Genomic DNA, 24,219 nt, shown 5'->3' with positions numbered 1-24,219 from the left:
TTAAAAGCGGTTTAGTATCATCTCTTAAAGTGCAATTGTCAAAGTTCTCCAATTGTATTTTGCTATAATTTAGTTCTACATCATGTTGATTGTTTCTTATATTTCAAGTGTGAGTCTAATAAATCAAAACATTAAAAATATCTCCAACAAGGGTTACGACTGCAAAAATCAGCAAAAGGTAGAAAAATCTTGAACATCAAAAGTGGATATTGGCTGCAGAATATACAATCTACCTTGCATTTATTTAATTGAATGTTTTCTTCATAAGAGTAAACACTCATCATCTGCAGTAAAACTTCAATTATCCAGAAAATATGTTGTTCAGCATGACCAGAATCCAAAGCAGAAAGTGACAAGACAGAACGATAATTTTGTTCTACAGAGGAAGACAGTCAGAATGGGGACAGCAATAATCAACATTCAATTCTATTCTTTTCCCTGTAGAGCGAGAACAGATCATCCCATCAACATATAGGTATATAATATGCAGTAGGGTTTCAACTTACATTGCAAGACAAAAAGTGGTGACCACTGAATATGGACTGCCTGATAACTAATGTGCAAATCACCAGAAACTCCCTGAAATTATGGATGTACCAAAAATCAGCCCCATTGTTACTTTTTTTAAGCCATATGCACTCAATACGAAGAACACCAATAGTCTGCAAATAAATCTTCAAATCTCTTCCTGGCATTTAGGGATAAAAGTTGTTTAAATGTGACCATTAAAATTAAATAGGACAGAAGAGTACAAGAATATGCTATGTGGTTTTTTTTTTTTTTGCATCATTACTGCAGCACCCCACATTACTCCTAAACCCACATTTATAAACATTTTCTATAGCAATAATTTAATTTTTTTTGACTGGGAATCTCATATTGTTAAGCACATTGAATTAAGGATTGATTGAAAACAACTTTTCTAAACAAATATATACCATCCTTGAATTTCAAAATGATTATCCCACTGATACCATCTTGCATTATGGTGACTTTCAACTTGAATCAGTCATTAATGGACTAATCTTTGTGAATGATCATTTTCTTTCATTTATTGTCAGAGTAAACACATGACATCACATACAATTTGAGGCAGAATTACCACCTATTGATAGTGCAAAAAAAACATGTATACAACAAACACATGTAAACAAACTGTCGCAGGAGAATTATAATTAAAGTGCATCACGAAGGGTCCTTAAATGAGTCCCTATTGTTTGTCATTGAGGAGTCTGATGGTGGAGGGGTAGCAGCTGTTCCTGAACCTGGTGGTGCAAGTCTTGTGGCACCTAGACCTCTTTCCTCAAGGCAGCAGTGAGAACAGAGTGTGTGCTGGGCGATGTGAATCCTTGATAAATGCTGCTGCTGCCTGCTGCTCTTGGCAGTGTTCCCTGTAATGTACTTGATAGTGGGGAGAGTTTTGCCTGTGATGTCCTGGGCTGTGTCCACTACCTTTGTCAATGCTTTATGCTCAAGGGGTATTGGCGCCTCCTTACCTAACAGTGGTGCAGGCAGTCAACACACTTTCCTCCACACATCTATAACTTGCCAGGGTTTCCGATCTCATACTAAATTCCGTAAACACCTGAGGAACTAGAAGCACAGATGTGCTTTCTTCACGATGCCATTAGTGCGTTGGATCCTGGAAAAATCCTCTGAGATAGTGACTTCCAAGAACCTAAGAATGTTACTACTTTCTTCATGTTAGTCCTCTCAAGCATTCATCTTTGCAGTTATTAAATACAAATGACATGAGCCATTGGTTAGGTTTCCCAGTCTTTGTGGCCTTCTGCTCTTAGCAATGTTCCTCTCTCTTGGGGAAGATGTCATTTTTACAATATCCATTTCTTCATCGTGATGCAGCCTGCATCTGGTGGCACGTATCCAGTCAGGTTTCTCCTTCACTTTAATAGCTGTATGGATCGTTAACAGCACTAGACAGAAGCCTTTTCACCTGAGAGAGAAAAATAACTATTTATTGCTTTCACATTTATTTACCTGTCAGTTTAAATGGGTGCATGTTACCTTCAGTTAAACGTGTTTGGGCGATCTGAACCCTCCCATACAATTTCCCTGCCTCTTGACACAATGCTTACACATTTTTAGGCGTTTTTTCATCATTCCACAGTGGCACTACCTTTTCTGAGGTCATGACAGGCTTCGTGCCTTTTGTCACAGGACACCCCATCAAAATTACATGAGGGGCAAGTCCTGTTTTTCTATTCTTCTGATTTCACAGAGTGTACACTACAAAGAGCAGTGCTTCTGTTTGTTTACCACCGTTCTAGCATCATCCCTCCTCGCTGGATAGGCCCTCACCCATCTGAAAAACATGTCTACTATTATTACTTAAATCCCTTTTCAACAGGCAAGTGGACAAAAATCACTAAATTTTCAAGACATTTCTGGTTGTGGCAGGTAATCAAACTTAGTGGCTGCCTTCCCTTCTTTTGTTGGCAGACTAAACAAGTCCGTCTTACCTTTTCGATAGTTACTGTTCTCCCAGAACATACCATTATTGATAGCATGCTGCATCCTTTCTTTGTCCATTTGTGCCTGGTCATGTGCCAGGTAAGCCAAGGGCAAATATATATTTCAGGACTCTGCTGACTGTGAGATGCCATAACTTGATATCCCGGTCGCATCCAAATTTGATCCAGGTACCTTTTTCTTGTAGTGAGGCCAGATTTTGGGCTTCCTGCAACGGCTGGACATCAATTCATGCAGGGATATCCTTCCCTCCCAATTCAGCCCAAGGGGCTGTAGCAAAAGTTGATGCTGAAAGGCTACTTGTTTAACTACTGTGTTGGCAAACAGATTTCCCTTGGAGACCTCATCCTCGGCTGAGGTATGTGTCTCACACTTGACTACTGCTAATGTCTGTGGCAACTTTGTAGCTTCCAAAAGGTTTAGCACTAGGAAAACATCCCGATGAGGTAATAAATCCTCAATCTTTCCACCAATTGTCCAAAGTAATGTTTCATCCCTAACACACTATGTGAGTCAGTACAAATAATGGCAGTTTTTCCTTCTGCCAGAATGCAGGCACAGGTAACTGCATAGAGCTCCACTACCTGTGCTGATGTTTCTATTGGCAAATGCATAGGGCTCTATTATTTTATGTGGCTTTACTATAATGTATCCTGTTAGCAGGATGAAGAGCTGCCTGTAAAAAGACTTACATTAGGGTTATCGATGGTTCACTTTTCAGATCTGGCTGGGCTTGTCTGTTTTCGACTGTTTAAATATGAACTCGTGTAACTACTGAAATGTAGTTCTGATGGTGGATTAGGCTTCGAGTTAATTTCTGCAATAAATTTGGCATAGTCGGGAGAATCTCTATTAAAACAGGATCAAAGAAAAAAGGAAAGCAGAAATTGAACTTGGTGGGCACCATCCTAGTTGAAATGGAGCTAGTGCACAGTGCGTAGGGACTATCCTAGCTGAAAAGCAGGACAGTGTCTAGTGTATCCCAAAGGAAGGGATAGCATCTGGAAGCCTAGTGTATCCGGTGCTGACTCATGCTGAGCCAAGTCACCTGACAGGCTGAGGCAAGACTGCTAAGAAGTAGAGAAACCAGGGCCCTGAAAAAAAAGTAGTTACTATGGAAAAGGTAAAAGAATTGTCCTTGAGGCTCGTGAAGAGAAAAAGTGAGCTCTCAATTGTAATTTTGAATATAGAATAATCCAGGTTGTGCATCCTTGAAATTTTGGGGGGAAATTGCAGAAGTAAAAGGTGGGAAACTGCCCTTCGTTGATCCTGCTGAGAACATAGTCTGTTGCAAGGTAAACCAGGTGTCAGCAAGGGCTACCATCCAAATAACTAAGAAGATGGATAAAAAGATACAAAAGATCATGCTGAAAAGGAAGAAGGTAGGAGATTCCATTATACCTCCTGGTTTGCCAGTTGAAGTTACAATACAAAAAACAGGAGATTATCATTATGCGGTAACATTCAGTTGTGATTTAATAGTGGTCACATAGAGACTGCCGTATTTTTGGGGCAGGGGTGGAGGAGAGGGAGAGAGGGTTTTAATTTAAAACTAATCCAAAACTTGGAGAACATTACCTGAAGTGGGGATGGCAACCCAAATTGGGACATGAGTCACAAATTAGAATCCTTCAATAGATGGAGGTGGTCAAAAGACACTAACCTCCAAAGAAAAAGTGAGTAAGCGGCCTGAAAAAGAAACAGCTAGGGCCTAAATGAAGCCGGCCACAGGATTTATCCCCAACTCCCTGTTCCAACCAGTACCCCATCAGTGTCCAATTGCAAAACAGAGGATTTCATAACAATTACAATTGCATTGGGACAGTCAGCAACCCTGCCATGCAACCCTCCCCACCCCTGCCCCAGGCACCTGACACCACTGTAAGGATAGGAGATAGTTATTTCTCCTCTGTACCCCCATGTCCTCTGTACCCCCATGTCCTCTGTACCCCCATGTCCTCTGTACCCCCATGTCCTCTGTACCCCCATGTCCTCTGTACCCCCATGTCCTCTGTACCCCCATGTCCTCTGTACCCCCATGTCCTCTGTACCCCCATGTCCTCTGTACCCCCATGTCCTCTGTACCCCCATGTCCTCTGTACCCCCATGTCCTCTGTACCCCCATGTCCTCTGTACCCCCATGTCCTCTGTACCCCCATGTCCTCTGTACCCCCATGTCCTCTGTACCCCCATGTCCTCTGTACCCCCATGTCCTCTGTACCCCCATGTCCTCTGTACCCCCATGTCCTCTGTACCCCCATGTCCTCTGTACCCCCATGTCCTCTGTACCCCCATGTCCTCTGTACCCCCATGTCCTCTGTACCCCCATGTCCTCTGTACCCCCATGTCCTCTGTACCCCCATGTCCTCTGTACCCCCATGTCCTCTGTACCCCCATGTCCTCTGTACCCCCATGTCCTCTGTACCCCCATGTCCTCTGTACCCCCATGTCCTCTGTACCCCCATGTCCTCTGTACCCCCATGTCCTCTGTACCCCCATGTCCTCTGTACCCCCATGTCCTCTGTACCCCCATGTCCTCTGTACCCCCATGTCCTCTGTACCCCCATGTCCTCTGTACCCCCATGTCCTCTGTACCCCCATGTCCTCTGTACCCCCATGTCCTCTGTACCCCCCCCCCCAATAGACATCCTCATTGGTGGCATTTCTGTTGAAACCATTGGAATAACGGATATTTCCAGAACAGAGCCTGTATCCATATCATCCTTTGTGTAGATGGAGGATGTGTTTGACAAACACTTTCATTATAAGTAAAACAGCCCCTCTTCCCCCAATGGGCCGACAGATTCCCTGCAAGTTAGGGGCAGTACTGTACTGCGGAAGCTCCCTCAAATTAGGGTCGCACAAATTTTAAAGTTAATAAACCTCCTGCCTTTGCGACCACACCCACCACCCCCTCTCACTTTTTCCCTTGGACGCCTGCTGACAATTTCCAATACTTTGAAGAGCTCTAGCCCGAAATGTAGGTTAAGTATTTTTGCTGTTGCTATATGAAGGACACTTTGCCTTGCTGAGTTTCTCCAGCATTGTGTGTGTTTTTTTTTTTTTACTTCAACCGTGATGTCTACATTACTTAAAATTAATGAACTAGCCAGAAAAGAAAAACAGAGCTCATTTTGTACTGTTGGCGGCTGGTTAGTAATTTGTGTTTGGCAAATCCAACTGCATGACACATTAACAGGACAGACCAAACCATAATTATGAAATCTATGATTTTTGATTGATATCCACCAAGAAGCTCCATTGCAAGGCATATTACACTGTGCAGACTGACCCCCACTATGATAAAACTGTTCACCTTCATTTCAACAACAAAGAGCTAAAGGCAAAACCACAAATAATGTTTTATGTGATTCCACCAAAATTGGTCCTGAAGGATTGAGTGTTCTGATAGACTTACTGGAAGAACAGAAAGGAATATTCTGAATGGGAGACAAATGAAACCCAAAGATCTCAGGATAATGATTAAAGCAAATTGGTAGAAGAGACTGAGATGGTTTGTATGAATGATGCTGCCAGTGTCAGGACAAGAACTGTGAATACAATTCTTTTATGGAAAGGAGGAGAGAATTCTGTTAAAATCCAAGATCTGGAAGTCAACTTTTGAGAGGAATCAGCTACCAATAGAGGACTCTATCCCTGGGATTCTAGCACAAGTGCCAGAAAGCTTAAAAGTAAAAATAACTTGGGGAAGGTCCACACAGCTTTGGAGCATCAAATTACTTTAAAATAGAACGTGACATTCCCATGCATCAAACAGTCCTGCATAGTAATAAGGCCAAAGGCATCACTCCAGTAATTGACTCACTTTTGTAGCAAGGAGTGTCTGTAAAAGCCAAAAGGCTGATAAAATGAGTGACTTTTTGTTCATTACGGGAGAGTAATTAATAAAGTCATCCCCACTGCTCCAACATTATTCTTACTTCTATACCTGTGGAAGCTCGTACCTTTGCTGTAATTCATTTGTGGTCAGCATTGTTCTCCATACATTTCTTTTCCCAAGGAAAGCCTTTACTTACAAGAATCAACAACACACGTGGACACTCTTCATGAGAAAAATATTCTATTGCACATTTTGTAAACATTTCATAAGAGTGTTAAAGCTTGTGCTGATAAATTAGTCCTTTTACAACTTGCCCAAAATACTATTTTTTTTTAAATTGTCAAGCACAATATCTGTGATTCCAGGAAAAATTTCACATTTGTATATCCAACTATTTTACAACCAGGAAGCAACAACATGCTTGGCACAAGATTTGAAATTTAGCATTATTCCCTGAAAAAAGTCGCAGAACACAAGGCATAGAAATACCAATAATTCTGAACAACTTTGTAAAATGTTTTAAATTATTTGAAGTAACAAAAATGTATAGTAAGATTCATAATCGAGCCCCCCTCGGGACTTCCGTGATTCTGGATTTACACATTTTGGGAGCAACTAAGTGTTATTCCTAGTACAGGTTGTACCTCTTTAATCTGGCTACGGAGACCGAGCCATAGCCAGACCACAGAAATAGCCAGAAAACAGAAATTGACCCCTAAGGGAACCCCCAATGTAAACATATGCCCTCTCGGTCTTTTATGACATCCTGAAGGGCCAAAATACAGCTGAATAAAAAATTAACAGGACTGCATCACCAAAAGACTCAGCTGCAGTATAAACAGATTTTGGCACATTAGCGCCTGGTGGCAGAACTACAAACTAATGGCAGCAGAATCAAAATGTGCCAAACCACAGGAGCTCCGGATTAGAGGTACAACTTCTGTAATTTTTAAAAAAATGAATTAAGTAATACATTTCAATTTCCAGTAAACTCTGGTGTGAATTTAATAGATGCATGAGAAATTGGACCCCAATGAGCCAGATGCCAAATTATTCAATTTCTGAACATTGATTAGTTTTACTGCAGTACAGGAAGAGTTCATAGAAATAAAAAGAAACATGTAACACTTGGTTACAATTGATGTGTAAAAATTGTGCAACAGATTTTCACATCTCAACACAAGGAAGAATAAGTAAAAAGTATCTAATGATTCCTTTTAAAGCACGTGGACACTTCTGCATTGAATGAAACAACTACATTTAAATTGTAGCCTAGTTATACATTTTTAGGTTTGAAAATAAACTTTTTTGACATCACTTCAATAAAATACTCTGAAAGGCAGAATATTCAGATGATTTTTTTTCCATCAGAGGTGTGTATATTATATTTTTAATTAATCACACTTACGTTTGCTACAGTCACTGAGGAACCCATAACCAATATTCCTATGCATAATCAATACAAGACGTGGACTTGGCCATCACCTGTAATAATATGATATGCAAAATTAATCATGAATAAGGGTTTAAAGCATCAAACACATCTTATTTCTTTCAGACATTTAAACAAAAATGTCACCAATCACATATATTTGAGCAGTACAGGCTTGTAGACGGAAGGCCCTGTTACCATATGTATCTCTAAATTTTTTTTAAAAATCACTGCATTTCAGCAAATAAGACATTACAACTCATACGGTGGTAATATAATTACATCATTCATGCACGGGGAGCAGCATTTGGTAATCTTTATCAATACTATTTATCTGCAGAACTGCAGTTCTTCAAAAGCAATGTTTGGTAGTCAGTGAAGATTAAAATAGTGGCATGGTTGGCGCAACACCTTTACAGTGCCAGCGATCAAGTCCAGACTTGGGTTCGAATCCCGCATTGTCTGAATGGAGTTTGTACATTCTCCCGTGTCTGCGCAGGTTTTCTCCGGGGACTCCAGTTTCCTCCCTCCTTTCAAAAATGTACTGCGGGGGTGTAGGTTAATTGGGAGTAAATTGGGCAGCAGGGACTAGTGAACCAAAATGGCCCTATTACTGTGCTGTATGTCTAAATTTAAAAAAATAAAATGTCCTATGGAGGATCCTCCAATTCATATACAGGTCTATTTTCTGTCATGCTGCACGATTTAAATCTCGTTCTAATATTTAAGCTTAATATTCGCAAGAAAAATGATTCTGACCTATTTACAGTATAGAACCAACCAAATTAATTTTAAAATAAATATTTAAAACATATTTCAGATTCTCTTTCATTAAATGCAATGTTTTGGTAATTGTATTTGATCAAGGATTTTATAAGTATCTAAAGTGTAAATCTGCAATATTTAAACGGGATATTCCCCTTATATTATAAACATTCCCCAACCAATAACTGTCGAAATAAAATTAATATGTTGGATTAGCATTATTGTTGGTTATATTTTTTAAGTTTCAGAAAGTAATAATCTAACAGACTAGAAAATATTTTCGGGATTTCAAATAGCTTCGATAGCTCAGTAGTTAGAGCAATGGTCTTGTAAACCATTCATCGCTGGGGACTCATTTCTGTGAGGGGCGCTGGACAAAGTGGCGATCCTCTGTATTCTTTTTGAAGTTAAAGAATTTGATGTATGATACATTCTAAATGTATCATGATAATAGAACCTTTACCGTTAATATTCCACAGTTTTAAGAGAATCAAGATTGAAATTTTTGATGCAATTAAATTGGAAGTGTACTATTATTACACCACATGCCTCGAAGTACCTAAAGCTATTTTATTCAGTCTTATTCATAAACCCTGCAAATTTCAACAGAGGCGTGGTAGAACGTAGATGTGGTAACCGGCTGCATCACAGTCTGGTATGGGAACACCAATACCCCTGAGCAGAAAGCACTCCGAAAGGTAGTGGACACAGCCCAGGACATCACAGACAAAACTCTCCCCACTATGGAATACATCTACAGGGAATGCTGCCTTCTGAGAGCAGCAGCAATCATCAAAGACCCACACCACCCAGCACACGCTCTGTTCTCACTGCTACCATCAAGAGGTCTAGGTGCCACAAGACTCACACCACCAGGTTCAGGAACAGACTCCTCAATAACAAACTCAATCAGAGACTCATTTAAGGACTTGGTGCACTTTATTGATTTTCTTTTTGTTCTCTCTGTATTGGTTTGTTTACATTTGTTTATATGTTTACAGTTCTTTGTTTACATGTTTTACACCATGTAAAGTTTTTTTTTGCACTACCAATCAGTGGAAATTCTGTCAGGCCTGCAGGAAAAAGGATTCTCAGGGTTGTATGTGATGTCATGTATGTACTCTGACAAAAAATCTCCAATCTAATGAGTTGCAAAAGAAACTGATGATTATGCAATTGATGAAGTCTCATCTTTATGATTCATAGAAAATCAGTGGTCTGAAGACTGATTTTAAACAGGGGAATTAAGGGTTTATGGGGAACAGGTACGCAGGTACAACGTCCATGACTAGATCAACAAGGATTTTTATCAAATGGCAGGGCAGGCTTGATGGGTCAGATGGCATGCTCCACTGCTTAAATTGTACCATGCTAAGAATGCAGTATTAATGAGAACCATCATGCCAAAAATAGAGAAAGAATAACCACATATTAACAAGTGAGAAATGCAATCAAAAAGGAATTCTTAACTTTGAAATGGATGCAGACAAATAAACCCACTAATTTGTATGCCCAATGACCGAGAACTTTCTTTAGTCTCATCTATGAAATTTTGTGAATTCCGTCAGATTGAAGTGATTTTTTTCATCTCACTCCCATCAAGAGAGCTTGTTAATAAATTACAACACAGAATTTGCTTAGATGCTCTATTAAATAATTCCAATATAAAGCATTTGTGACATCATGCCCTTACAAATTAAGTCTTGTAGTTCAATAGGGCTATTAGAAATAATTGCCCCAAATTGAACTGTAAAGATATATTAAGTTTTATTTCCATCAAACTACAAAACAAACTACACTAATACTGCAATTTCTGAAAACCCAGGAATTGAATAGACTCACCCATTTTCTCAATTAATTTTAAATACTCTATGTAAATAATAGAGGCTATTAATAAACTAATTACTTTAATTGTTACATTTTTAGTTCATAAAAGTATGTTTTGAGTAAATAAATGTTTTGATGCTGGTAGCTCAGAGTTAAAGTTTCCACATCGTAATTATCAGATGGGTAAACGGCAAAGGTTGTCATCACAGTTCCAGCAAAAATCATTCCAACTTAACTAATTTCATTTAATAAATTAAAATTTATAAAATCTTTAAACAGTGGTTTGGTACATTCCACCACAGAATTCTTTATTAATTGACTCTTACAAATCACAAGAAATAAACATACAATTTTTACCTTTTTGCTCTCCAGACATCATCAAGTAGATATAAACATCTAACTGTTGCATATCTTACTGTTTCTGAGAGAAAGTCTGTTGATAATATCTGCCATCTGCAAGGTAACTTTGATAAACAAATGAATTCATGATTTTCATTTTTCAAGTTATAACAGGGAAAAAATTATATATGGATGTTGTAGAAAAAGTTCAAATTAAAATCTTTGTACAAAGGAATTTCTTTGCATTTTAATTAGGAGGATATTTTTCCCCAGTCAAAACTAAACATTAAAATGGTTGTTGACTGAGAATATTTATTTAAATGATCTTCTTCATAGCAAGGTAAATCTAAAATCTTAACAGTAATAGGTCATATTATTATTTTGAAAGATTAACAATCTTCATGTTGAAAGTTAACGGTTGGTTCCATGGCACAGTAACAGATTCCAATTCAACTATAGAAACATATCCAATGGAAGTTCACATCACCACTCAGATTTGAAATATGATCACAATCCCACAGAGGCAACTGAACAAAGGTCTATTGAAGTCTCAACAGAATTAACTCTCTGACCATTACCTTTCTCTTCTTTAGAGAATAGGGGCATGGTCAGGTTCACTGGACAGCTAAGAGCATGATGCCCCTATGGCAAGGGGCAATTTATCATCTAAATTAGATCAAACAGCTGCTACCATGATTTATGATGACACCTTCACTTGCTAGACCATAAAAAATTCCCATGCCTTTTTGTAACCTAATTTATCATTTATGGAGAATTTTTAAAACTCAAGCAATATAGATACATAACTCTTAACAATTGCCATTATTTTGTGCAAAAGTAATAATTTTAGACAACACTAAACAAGTTAATGAAATAAGCAAAATAAATAGTTTTATTTATAACAGAATTGCTGGTGCAGCAAAACATTTCACAATTGGTTTTTATTTTTAATTTCTACAAAAATGGCACAACACTCATTAATTATACCATTAAAAACACCCATTTATTTCTCAGAGGGCAGAATTTAAAAGCGGTTTGTGAACAATTCCAATCTCAATTATTTTATCTGGAAATAGATTGAAGATGTAGAAAATGTTTATAATAATTAAACAAAAATTGAAAGTTACAAATATAAAACAACAAACTGGAGTCTTCCATACCTTCTTTATTCTTGGAATAAGTCAAATACTTTTGAAACTCAGTGGCAACTAATGCATTCAACAGTGTTGATATAATAGAGAGAGAGAGAGAGAGGTAGATCATCCCTTTGTATAACTGTTATCTTTGTTAGTTTTTAGAAAATACATTTTGAATTCCTCTATCTTAATTAACATTTTTTGGGCACAATGGATATAAAAGAGGGTATACTTACAATTTATAAATTCCTTAGGTGCTTAAAACCGCATGACCAATGACTCTACAAGGAAAGATGCAAGATAATCTATAATTAACATATTGTTTGGTATGTCATCTCAGATTGAGTACACCGAAGCTATTAGAAAGGTTATTGTTTCCTCAAGTATAATGAAGAAAATTATATAATTTACATAAATTCACTTAATTACTAACTCCTTTGATCATATCATTGTCAAAATGTGTCTCATGTTTCCTCTCAACAACAAGGTAAAAGGTTGCTTTTGAGCAGAATGGTAAACTATGAAAAGATGCAAAGTTCTACCAGTCGCCATGAAATAATTAATCATGTAACTCTTTTAACTTGCATCAAGATTAAAATTTGGCCGAACTATGGAAAAACAAAACAAGTTAGAGGAATTTTAAGGTTATAAAATAACCACAATAATTTATTTCTATGTTATAACTATTGAAATGCTATGAAAATAAAAGCCCAAATTGATACAAATTATTTGTAATGCACTTAAGATGGCAAAACAGTATAGATGACCCCTGCATTACTGAGGGGTTGTTCTCAAGGGTTTCCTCCCACACTCCACAGGATTAGTCAGTTAATTGGTCACATTGGTGTATTCAAGCAGCACAGGCCCATGGACCAGAGACTCTTACAATGCTACCTCTCTGGATTTAAAATAAACTTATTACAATGTTCTGCAGGGGAACCCCCTTTCTCCCATTGAATCTCAGGTTGCAAGCAGAGATGCATTCTATCAGATATTTTTTCATCCCATTCAGCCATTTTAATGGCAATGATTACACCATTATTTAACAGTTGAGGTCAACATTGGCCTCTGTTAGGTCTGCTTTGTTCGAGAATGAGTCAGACACCAGACTGAGTCGAAATCAAGGTTCTTTATTACCGGATTGTAACACTTGCAACTAACAGTGTTAGTTGGAGAAGGCGCATTCTCCCGATATCAGCAAGTGGTGTTTTTTTTTTATACCTCAGGACACGCACTTAGTAAATTATCATACCATTACATTGTCCAATGAATAAGCTGTTGCTACCCTTCTCTGTTAGTCTGCTGCTCATCAGCTTGTTATTGCCAAACTTATCTTGAGCGTACAAGGTCACACCTGCATCCTGTTACTCCTTAGTACTGGGTGACTCCTTCTCCGGTCCCAACTCATGATGTTTTTACCTTACACCTTGGAGGATGAACAAGGTTCATGCAAGCAAAAAAAATTGTGAACTGCCCTCATCTGTATGGCACTTTCTCTGGATTAGGAAGCGAGGTTATCATGGGATGGGATTTGAGAATCGGGGGTCATGGCAGAAAGGTGGTGTGAAAAGAATTCATAGGAATAATAGATTAAAGCAGCCATTCTCAATTTTATTTTTGAATATAGCCCCCTAGGACTCTGTTCAAAGTTTATGGGCCCCCCTTCCTTGTTTTGGTTTCTTCTGTACTTCTCTCCTACTAACAATGTAAAAAAAACCAAAAAAATCTAACTTTACCTATAGACACTGCGAGACCTGTGACACCAAAGTGACCCATTATTGACCAAAAATTGCTACGATTTCCTATTAATCAATTCTCAGCCTTCCCTAGTATATTAGCCCCAATGTCACACATTCCAATCTATTCTAAGGGTTGCAAGCCAAAAACACTAATAGTTTTGACATCTTTCAGGAATCTACGATGATGCTGACATTTCTACTGTGCTTCAAGTGCTCCATCGCCAATTTCTTAATAGCAAATTCCAGTATTTCCCTGAATAATGATGTCATCTTAAAAGGTCCATAGTATTTTCTCTCCTCCCCCTAAAAAGATATTTTGTACCTTACAATTTTTTCAGATCTATGGAACTTTTGAAAATGATTCCCAGTTCATTCACTATCTACCTTGAAAATCTTAAGACCCAAGTCAGGAGAAACAGGGAATTTATCTCCTTGAAGGATCTTCAACTCAAAAGTTAACAGATTCTCTTTCCACTGATGATGCCCAATATGCCAAACTTTATTACAATCTCAAAGGATTTTTTCTTCTATCTAACTCTACCCCTCCCATTCGGTCCTATACCATGTTACCTCATGGCCACCACACCATCCCCCCTTGAAATTTGCAATTTCATTTTTTTTCATCTTCCTCTTGAAAGGTTCAGAGTCAAAACTGCCCATTTCTAACCATGGATGCTGTCTGACCAGTTGAGTTCCTCCAGTAATTATTTTGTTTGCTGGAAGGACAAACGTTAGCTTTGCTAGTGATTCCCAAGTCACATGAAAAACAGATGAACTAATGTGTTCTGAAATATACTGTAGCAACATGATCTTTTAGACCACCCAAGATATTTAATCTAAAAAACAAACTACAGGCAGACTACACTTTTTGAGCTCTGTAGTTTCTTTTTGCAAATTTATGGTCAGAAAACAGATTAATGTTATTTAATTAATGTTTCATCGGCTACAACCTACTAATCTTAAACACGCACAACGTGTGAAAAACTGTATTTCAGATTGGAGTAAAAATTAATCGGTAACGTCACCTTCGATTAATAATCAACCGACTAGGCCCGAAGTCGACTACATTTTCTCTGTACTAGATTTTTCTCCACAAGTTTCAGGAGTGAAATTGGATAAGGATACTGGCATTTAATGTCAATTCCTAACTGTCCTTAATCACAGAATCTTCTGAGGCAACCAACTGTGTTGCATCTGAAATTAAAGGAACAATCCAAATTGAATCGTGTTTTGACTGAAAACATTGATTGATCAACCCATGAATGCTGTATGAGCTGCAGTGTTCCCCCAGCAATTCTTTGTCTGCAATCCAAATTGAATGTACAGTTTGTGAATGACAATTCACCCCTAATAAAACGCTGATAATCTCTCCAGTTTATTTCACCTTGCTTGGCAAAAACGGACAGGCATTCACGTCCTTACACAATGAGATGTCAAAGCATAAACTACAAGATGGTTTGTCTCATTATTTAATAATGAGGTTATCGAACAAAGGGTGTAGTACAGCAACTGTGATAAAAGATCAACATACAGGAAGTAAAAGTGAAGATTAGTTATCACAGGAAGGTAGAGTGAACGTTGAAAATATGAAATTAAAAATATTACAATGGTCAAATCAGCTGTAATCGTGAAGCTAGTTTTGCCCTAGGGCATGCCTATCTGGCACCCCGCTTTCAGTGTTCTACTATCCAGTGTCCTTCGCTTTTCGCATCTGTCCATAAAATTAGCAAAAAAATCATTCATTAGGCCCGCAAAACGTTTCCAAAACCCTTCAATTCTGAGGACTTGAAAAAAAAGATTTTTATAACAGTAATCTGCGTTCAATGTGGTTAACTTCTATGACCTTTAAGTTCCTTGGCTGACATGCACAAGTTTCTTTTTGCGAATTTATGGTCAGAAAACGGATTAATGTTATTTAATTGATGTTTCATCGACTACAACCTACAAACACGCACGACATGTGAAACTGTATTTCAGATTGGAGTAAAAATTAATCGGGTAACGTCGCCTTCGATTAACAATCAACCGACTAGGCCCGAAATCGACTACATTTTCTAAAGTCACGCCGCTGATCTAAAGTGGTAACAAATATGTCGGATGACGCAGTTACCTCCCGTGCAGATCGCGACCCGAGCATTACAAACCGTCTTCGTGACCCGAGGACGGCGGCTCAACTCCGCCGGGCCCCGCTGCTTCTCGGCCACGCTCCACTCCCCGAGCTTTCCTTCCCCTCGCCAGCGTGGCTTGATGGCCGACCGGAAGCACCTCGAAAGGAGCTCGCACGAGGTTCGCCGCCGTCGCCCCTGCGCCTGCGCGGCTTGATGGCCGACCGGAAGCACCTCGAAAGGAGCTCGCACGAGGTTCGCCGCCGTCGCCCCTGCGCCTGCGCGGCTTGATGGCCGACCGGAAGCACCTCGAAAGGAGCTCGCACGAGGTTCGCCGCCGTCGCCCCTGCGCCTGCGCGGCTTGTTGGCCGACCGGAAACACCCCGAAAGGAGCTCGCACGAGGTTCGCCGCCGTCGCCCCTGCGCCTGCGCGGCTTGATGGCCGACCGGAAGCACCTCGAAAGGAGCTCGCAAGAGGTTCGCCGCCGTCGCCCCTGCGCCTCCGCCCACTAAAACTGCCGAAATCCACTCGCGCCGCTCCCCGTCATGACGCCGATTCACCCGCGCACCAACCTCGCCCTGGGCCAATGGTAACGTTGAAGGGATTTGTTACTCGGGGGAAGGGGGCCCAGCGGTGGTGAGGAAGTTGTAATTGATGGTGCAGTCGGAGAGCCGGTCTTCAATTAATATTATCAGATTCATTTATCGTTATGATTACTTTTATTTTTGTCGATGATCATTCTTAAACTAGTGAGAGACCCTCATGGTTCTTCTGTATTATCAGAACGTCTGCCACCACGGACGGTGATGTCCGAGAAGAGATTTGTCCCTAATGTTACTGATCTTGGAACTAGGTTCCTATTATTCCTCTTGATAAGGAGGGGACTTTTACTGTTATTACTGAGGGGCAGAGCTCCCACATTAGGAAAGTACTACATATCCACATACTGCGTTCCTGTCATTGCAGCTGGTTACATAGGGAAAGTAGTTTGTTACAAATGTCTGGAAAGGTGGAGGTTCTTCGCCCTTTCGGCTCAAGACGTTCCTTCCTGAATGTGCTGTGGCCGGCTATGAGGTGCCAATTTCAAGCCATCTCGGGATAGGATAATCCAGTCGCTGAGGGGGCGGGCTGATGATGTCATCCGCCCACGACCCATCTCCACCCTCATCCCTCCATAATCTCCTTAAGGCAGGGGCAGCGAGGGGCTGGCAGCCGCTCCAGTACCTCACCAGGCCGCTCAAAACGCGGCAGAGCGATGGCTGTCTTCCCTACCCAACATCCCCCATGCTGTTCTGGGAAACCCAGAGCGGGTCCCAGCTGCGTGGGGGATGATGGGTAGGGAAGACAGCCATTGCTCTGCTGCGTATTTATGATGGGTACCAGTCGCCCCACCTCCATCAGATCCAGTGGGCACTACGAGGCGCCTCTCGATAAGAATGCGACGCTGGAAGCAGCCTTTTAGGGCTGCTGTCTAAAAGGAGGGGTAAGAGGGGGTTGGTGTAGCATTCCTTGTCAGGGAAAATATTACACCGGTGCTCATGCGAGATAGAATGGAAGGCTCGTCAAGGGAGGCAGTGTGGGTGGAATTAAAAAATGGAAAAGGAGAAGTTACAATTATAGGGGTGAATTATAAACCACCTAGTGGGGAGCGAGCAAAAGAAGAGAAAAAGTGTAAGGAAATAGCTGAAATTTGTAATAAGCACAGGGATGTGTTACTAGGGGATTTTAATTTTCCTAATATAGATTGGGAAACACATTCTGTGAAGGGGCTGGATGGATTAGAATTTATAAAATGTGTGCAGGATAGCTTTTTGCAGCAATACGTTGAGGTACCCACTAGAGGAGGGGCAGTGTTGGATCTACTGTTGAAGAATGAGATAGGGTAGGTGGCTGGGGAGCATTTCAGATCCAGTGATCATGGTACTGTTAGTTTCAATATAATTAGGGAACGGGATAGGTCTGATCCAAAGATTAAGGTTTGAAGAAATGAGATCTTTTAAAGGTGAGATTTTGAGGGTGCAGGATCTTTATGTTCCTGTTAGGATAAAAGGCAGAGCCAAAAGTTCGAGAGAGCCATGGTTTTCAAGGGAGATTAGAAATTTGGTTCGAATTCAATATCAGAAATGAGGTATAAATGAGATGCTTAAGAAAGAAATTAGGATAGCAAAAAGAAGGTATGAGGTGGCTATAGAGAACTGGGTGAAAATAAATCTGAAAGGTTTTTACAAATATTTAAATAGCAAAAGGAGAGTGAAGGATAAAATTGGTCCCTGAGAGAATCAGAGCGGACAACAGAGTCTAAAATGCGACGCTGGAAGCAGCCTTTTAGGGCTGCTGTCTAAAAGGAGGGGTAAGAGATAGGGGAGATATTGAACAAGTTCTTCTCTTCATTATTTACTAGGGAAAAGGATATGGAATCATGTAGGATAAGAGAAGCAAATGGGGTAGTTATGGAAAATGTAGGGATTAGGAAAGAGGGGTGATGGAACTTTGAGGCATATAAAGGTGGATAAGTCTCCAGGTCCTGATGGGACTTTCCCCAGGACCTTGAGGGAAGTTAGGGAGGAAATAGTGGAGGCTCTGATAGTGATTTTTCAATAGTCACTAGAGGGGGGCATGGTGCTGCAGGATTGGCATATCGCAATCGTGGTTCCTCTGTTTAAAAAGGGCTTCAGGTGTAGGCCTAGCAGTTGTAGGCCTGTAAGTTTGATGTCAGTGGTCGGGAAACTAATGAAAAGTATTCTTAGAGATAATATGTATAAGTATCTAGAGAGGCAGGGACATCCAACATGGATTTGTGCAGGGAAGGTCATGTTTGACAAATCTTGTTGAATTTTTTGAGGAGGTGACTAAGAAGGTTGATGAGGGTAGAGCAGATGTTGATGTATGGATTTCAGTAAGGCCTTCGATATGGTTCCACATGGAAGGTTGATAAGGAAGGTTCAGGAGCTAGGTATTAATGTTGAGATAGTCAAATGGATTCAACAGTGGCTGGAAGGTAGATTCCAGAGAGTGCTCATGGAAAACTGTCCATCAGGATAGAGGCTGATGACAAGCGGTGTGCCTCAGGGATCGGTGTTGGGTCCCTTGTTTGTCATTTACATTAATGATTTGGATGATGGAGTGGTAAATTGGGTTAGTAAATAAGCAGATGATACAAAAATAGGGGGAATTGTGGATAGTGAAGATGGTTTTTGGAGACTGCAGAAGGATTTGGACTGCTTAGAAGAGTGGGCTGAAAGATGGCAGATGGAGTTTAATACCAATAAGTGTGAAGTGGTTCATTTTGGGACGAATAATCAAAACAGGACACGTGTAGTGAAGGGGAGGGCATTGAGGAATACAGAGGAGCAGAGAAATCTAGGAATAACGGTATATCATTCTTTGAAAGTGGAATTTCATGTGGATAGTATGGTGAAGGTCAGGAAGAAGGGTTTTGGTATGCTGGTCTTTATAAATCAAAGAATAGAATATAGTAGTTGGGAAGTGATGTTGAGACTATTCAAGGCATTGGTGAGGCCAAATTTGGTATACTGTACGCAGTTCTGGTCCCCAAATGATAGGAAGGATATCAATAAGGTAGAGAAGGTGCAGAGAAGATTTACTAAAATGTTGCCTGGATTGCAGTATCTAGAATACAAAGAAAGATTGAGTAGACTGGGTCTTTATTCATTGGAGCATAGAAAGATGAGGGGGGGGATTTAATAGGGGTGTTTAAAATTATAAGGGGGATAGATAGAGTAGATGTGAATAGGCTCTTCTCCTTGAGGGTAGGCGAGATTGAAACGAGAGGTCATGAGTTAAGGGTTAGGGGGAAAAAGTTTAGAAGTAACGTGAGAGGGAACTTCTTCACTCAGAGAGTGGTGGCTGAGTGGAATGACCTTCTGGAAGAGGTCGTTGCAGCAGGGTCCATTTTATCATTTAAGGAAAAGTTGGGATAGGTTGCATGGATGTGAGGGAATTGGAGGGTTATGGGCAGAATGCAGGTAAGTGGGACTAGAGGAGATCACTTAAATCGGTATGGACTAGAGGGACCGAGATGGCCTGTTTCCATACTGTAATTGTTGTATGGTTGCTCTTACACCACTGGACAAGCCCTTCAACCTCCTCTCTGTAAGCGGACTCATCATTGTTGCTGATGAGGCCAAATACCATTGTATCATCAGGAAACTTGATCATTCTGTTGGAGCTGAACCTGGCAGTACAGTTGTGAGTTAGTTGCATGAACAGTAGCCAGCTGAGCATACAGCCCTGAGATACGCCAATGCTCAGTGTGATAGGGCTTGAGGTTTTGCTGTGAACCTAGACCGACTGTGTTCTTTCAATCAAGAAGTCCAGGATCCATTTGCAGAGAAGGGTGTTGAGATCCATCGAGGACAGTTTATCTACCAGCTTCTAAGATATGATTGTGTGGAACACTGAGCTGGTCAATGAACAACAGCCTGATGTATGAGGCATCGTTATCAGGTGGGTCAAGACAGAGTGAAGGGTCTGAATCATTGCATCATCTGTGGATCAGTTCGGCCAATAGGAAAGTCAGAACGTGTCCATGTTTCCTGGTAGATACTCTTTGATGAGCTCCATTACTAGTCACTCAAAGCCCTTCATAATCATGGAGGTCACTGGAGGGTCATCATTTAGTTCCACTACTAACACTCTCTTGGGCACTGGGATAATGGTGGCTGACTGGAAAGCTGCAGGGACAATGGAGTGCTCAAATGAGATAATGAGGATATCTGTTAGGACCTCAGTCAGATGGTCCGCACATTCCTCAGCACCCGACCAGGTATGTTATCTGTTCCTGCTGCTTTCTTAACCTCAACATGCTCCAGCACATAAGCCTTTTCTATACTGACCTCGCATTGACCAAGGTCCCTTTCTCTGGTAATCACTGAAGCAAAGTATTCATTTAGGATCTCCCATACCTTTCCCTCAAGGCACATGTTGCCTCCTTTATCCTTAATCGACCCAATCTTCACTCTTGCCATCCTTCTGTTCTTCACATATGCATAGAACGCCTTAGAGTTTTTCTTAATACTACTTGCCAAGGCCTTCTTGTGCTCCATTCTAGCTCTCTTAAGTCCTTTCTTATGTTCCTTCCTGGCTACCATATAATTCTCATAACCCTAGCCTGTTATTTGCTTCCTAAAACTTCTTCTTAACAAACTGTCTCACCTATTTTGTCAACCACGGTTTCCTTATCCTACCATTTTTTTCACTATTTCAGTATGACAAACCATGCATAAGCGGTCCCTAAACATCCTCCACATTACATCTGTGTTTTCCCCCAATGCCATCATAATTATCCCTTCCCCAATTAAACACTTTACCATTTTGTCTTCTCTGGTCCTTGTCCATAGCTATGTTAAAGGTCAGGGAGTTTGAGGTCATTCATGAAATTCTCCTCCACTGAACTGTCTGTCACCTGACCAGGTTCATTACCCAGTACTAGATTCAGTATGGCCTCTCCTTTAGTCAGCTTGTCCACATACTGTGTTAGGAATCCTTCTTGGACACATCCTGACAAATTATGCCCCATCTATCCCTTGCAATAAGGAGGTGCCAGTCAAAAATTGAGAAGTTGAACTCTCCCAGAACAACAACCCTGCTATTTCTGCACCATTCCAAAATCTGCTCCTCTGTGTCCTGATGGCTATTTGGGCCTATAGACTATTCCCAATGTAGTGATCACTCCCTTCCAGTTTGTGCCTTGCACTCACACTGACTTAGTGGACAATCTCTCCACTATATCCTCCTTTTCTGCAATTGTGATAATATCCCTAACCAGTAATGCTATTCCACAACCCCCCTCCCCCGGTCCCTGTCCCCCATCTTTTACCTACCCTTATAACCCTTTTAAAACATCTAAACCCTGGTACCTGCATCAGCTAATCCTGTTCTTGTGTCAGCCAAGTATTTTTTAATAGCCACAACATTGTAATTCCATGTATTGATCTATTCTCAATTTCATCTTCCTGATTTCTAATGATTTTTGCATTGAAATAAACACATTTCAAACCTTTCCAATTGACTACATTTATGCTCCCTCCACTGTCTGTCCATCTCATAAACTCGTCACACATTGCATCAACCTTTTCACCAGGCTGAAGTTACCAGAAGGAAGCAGCTTTGAATATGTGATTACAGAAACAATGATAATTAAAAGATTTATAACAAACATGTACATCAAGCTGCAAGAGAAAGAGAATGATGAAATAAGCTGTAAACCCAAACAAAAGTGGGAACAAGATCTAAACATAAAGATAAAAAATGAAAAATGGGAAAAGCTATGCTCCGGAACTATGAGAAATACAATAAACACGAGGTTACGCATGATACAATATAATTGGTTACACAGGTTATATATCACGCCCCAAAAGTTAAATAAATGGGACCCAACAGTATCAGATAGATGATTTTGCTTTAAGAAGGAAACAGGAACAACAGTACATGCATTTTGGGCATGTGAGAAAGTGGAAAAGTTTTGGGAAGATCTAAATCAGGTATTAAATAAAATCACAAAAAGCAACATACCAAAAAATCCAGAGATCTTTCTTCTAAGTAATATAAGAAGTAAAGAACTAGGCCTCAATTTGGATGAAGCACAAAAAAAAAATTATTATGATAGCCTTAGCTGTAGCAAAAAAATGTAAAATGTCAACCTGGAAATCAGAAGAGAGCCTGAGAGTACAGAAATGGTACATGGAAATGAATAAATGTATTCCATTGGAAAAAATAACATATAATTTTAAAAATAACATCACAGTATTCGAACAAATTTGGGAACTGTGGACCTTCACTCCCTAAAATGACAGAATGAGAAGAAGACTAAATGAACTGGCCCAGTGTATAAAAGTAGATGACACAATTTTCTTGTTTATTTTCATTGTGTGAGGACATTGTTTAATGGGTTTATTGTATTGTATATGTTGAACATTTAGTGGGTAGGGAGGGGGGTGGGAAGGAGGGAGGGGGGAAAGGGGAGAGAATGACACTATATATTCAAGAGGGAAATGTTTGTGTGTATTTTGGTTAATATGGTTCATAGTGTGAAAAATTTAAAAAAAAATTAAAAACCTTTCTACCATCTATTCTCTACCCTTCATTCTGTTTCCCATTCTCTTGCCAAACTAGTTTAAACCCTCCCCAAAAGCTCTAGCAAATGCCCTCTAGGTTAATGGACGTCCTCCAGTTCAGGTGCAAACTGTCCTTAATGTACAAACTGTCCTTAATGTACAAGTCATACCTTCCCCAGAAGAAATCCCAATGATCCACAAATTTGAACCCTGACCTTACAACTCTTCAGCCACATATTCATCTACCATAACTTCCTATTCCTGTCCTCTTTGGTGCATGGTACAGGCAGCAATCCAGAGATTTCCACCCTTGATGTCTTCTTTTTAGCTTCCTTCCTAACTCCCAATATTCCCTTTCCTCTCTACGTATGTCAATAATACTAAAGTGGAAACCAACATCAGGTTGACCACCCTTCTGGTTGAGAAGGCTGTGGAGATTATCTAAGATGACCCTGGAACCTGGAAGGCAACTTACCATGCAGGAGTCTCGATCTTGTTTACAGAACCTCTTATCTGTTCCCTTAACTACAGCTCTCCTGTTCTTTCCCCTTCCCTTATGAGCTGAAGGACCAGACTCTATGCCAGAGACCTGACCACTATAACTTGTCTGTGGTAGATTGTCTCCCCCAACAATATCCAAAATACATACTTTTTGAGGGGAATGCAGCAGGGGTGCTCTGTGCTGACTGCCCATTCCCCTTCCCTCTCCTAACAATCACCCAGCTACCTGCCTCTTGCCTAATGGGTATATCTGACTCTTTATAACTTCTGTCTATCACCCTCTCTGCCTCCCGAATGATCTGGAGTTTTTTTCAGTTTCCTAACATGGTCCGTAAGGAGTTGCAGCGCTCTTGCAAGTGAATTTATCGGGGACACATGCTGTCCCTGATTTCCTACATCCTACATTTGGAGCACACCACTGCCCTAGCTGCCATCTCCACTACCTACTCTGTTATTATGAAAAGATCTTGCCTGTAGCAAGTCCTCAACTTTTTTCATCATGTTTTTGTTCTGATGTAAAATAACATTTACGAAGGATAGTAAATGTGCACTTTTGTAAGAAAATTGCTGTGCTCATTCCTCCTGCAGAAGAATGGATGTGCACTAAAATCTCTGTTATCTGGAATTCAAGCAACCTGCAAAAAAATTGTGAAAAATAAATAAGTAAAAAATTCGCAAGTTTAAAATTGCTGCCCCCAGCAATTAGTTTGCTAATCGCGCAACACACAATCTCAAGCAACCAGCAAATACACTTATCTGTCATCTACCAATCCCCATAGGCGCCGGATACCAGGGATTTTACTGTATTTTGGGGTTTTTTCTCTCCTTTCCAATGTGACAGGTTTAATTCAGCCAATGAATCAAGGCGTGATTTAAAAAAATGTAAAAATGTTGTCTAATGGAACTTTGAGAAGGCTGACAAGATTATTAAGTTTTTATGAAAGCAAACTTAACACTTGAAATAAAA

General features: G+C 40.2%; 2 long non-coding RNA genes across 2 annotated transcripts in view; one reads left to right on the top strand and one right to left on the bottom strand.

Moving 5' to 3' along the window:
* Nucleotides 1-1,026: 1,026 nt before the first annotated feature.
* On the bottom strand, nt 1,027-15,876 carry LOC138755404 (uncharacterized). Its single transcript, XR_011352261.1, has 5 exons — nt 15,680-15,876; nt 12,067-12,111; nt 10,713-10,819; nt 7,740-7,816; nt 1,027-1,954 (listed from the first exon to the last, which is right to left on the bottom strand). It is a non-coding gene; the product is annotated as an uncharacterized lncRNA (long non-coding RNA).
* LOC138755405 (uncharacterized) overlaps nt 15,686-24,219 on the top strand; it is a 21,191-nt gene continuing 12,657 nt past the window's right edge. The window contains exon 1 of the long non-coding RNA XR_011352262.1: nt 15,686-16,264. This is a non-coding gene — a long non-coding RNA (uncharacterized lncRNA). The remainder of the gene's footprint in view (nt 16,265-24,219) is intronic.

The sequence above is a fragment of the Narcine bancroftii genome, chromosome 2 (genome assembly GCF_036971445.1).
Source record: "Narcine bancroftii isolate sNarBan1 chromosome 2, sNarBan1.hap1, whole genome shotgun sequence".
Lineage (NCBI taxonomy): Eukaryota > Metazoa > Chordata > Chondrichthyes > Torpediniformes > Narcinidae > Narcine > Narcine bancroftii.
The sequence above is the reverse complement of the archived record's forward strand: the minus strand, read 5'-3'. Positions and strand labels throughout refer to the sequence as shown.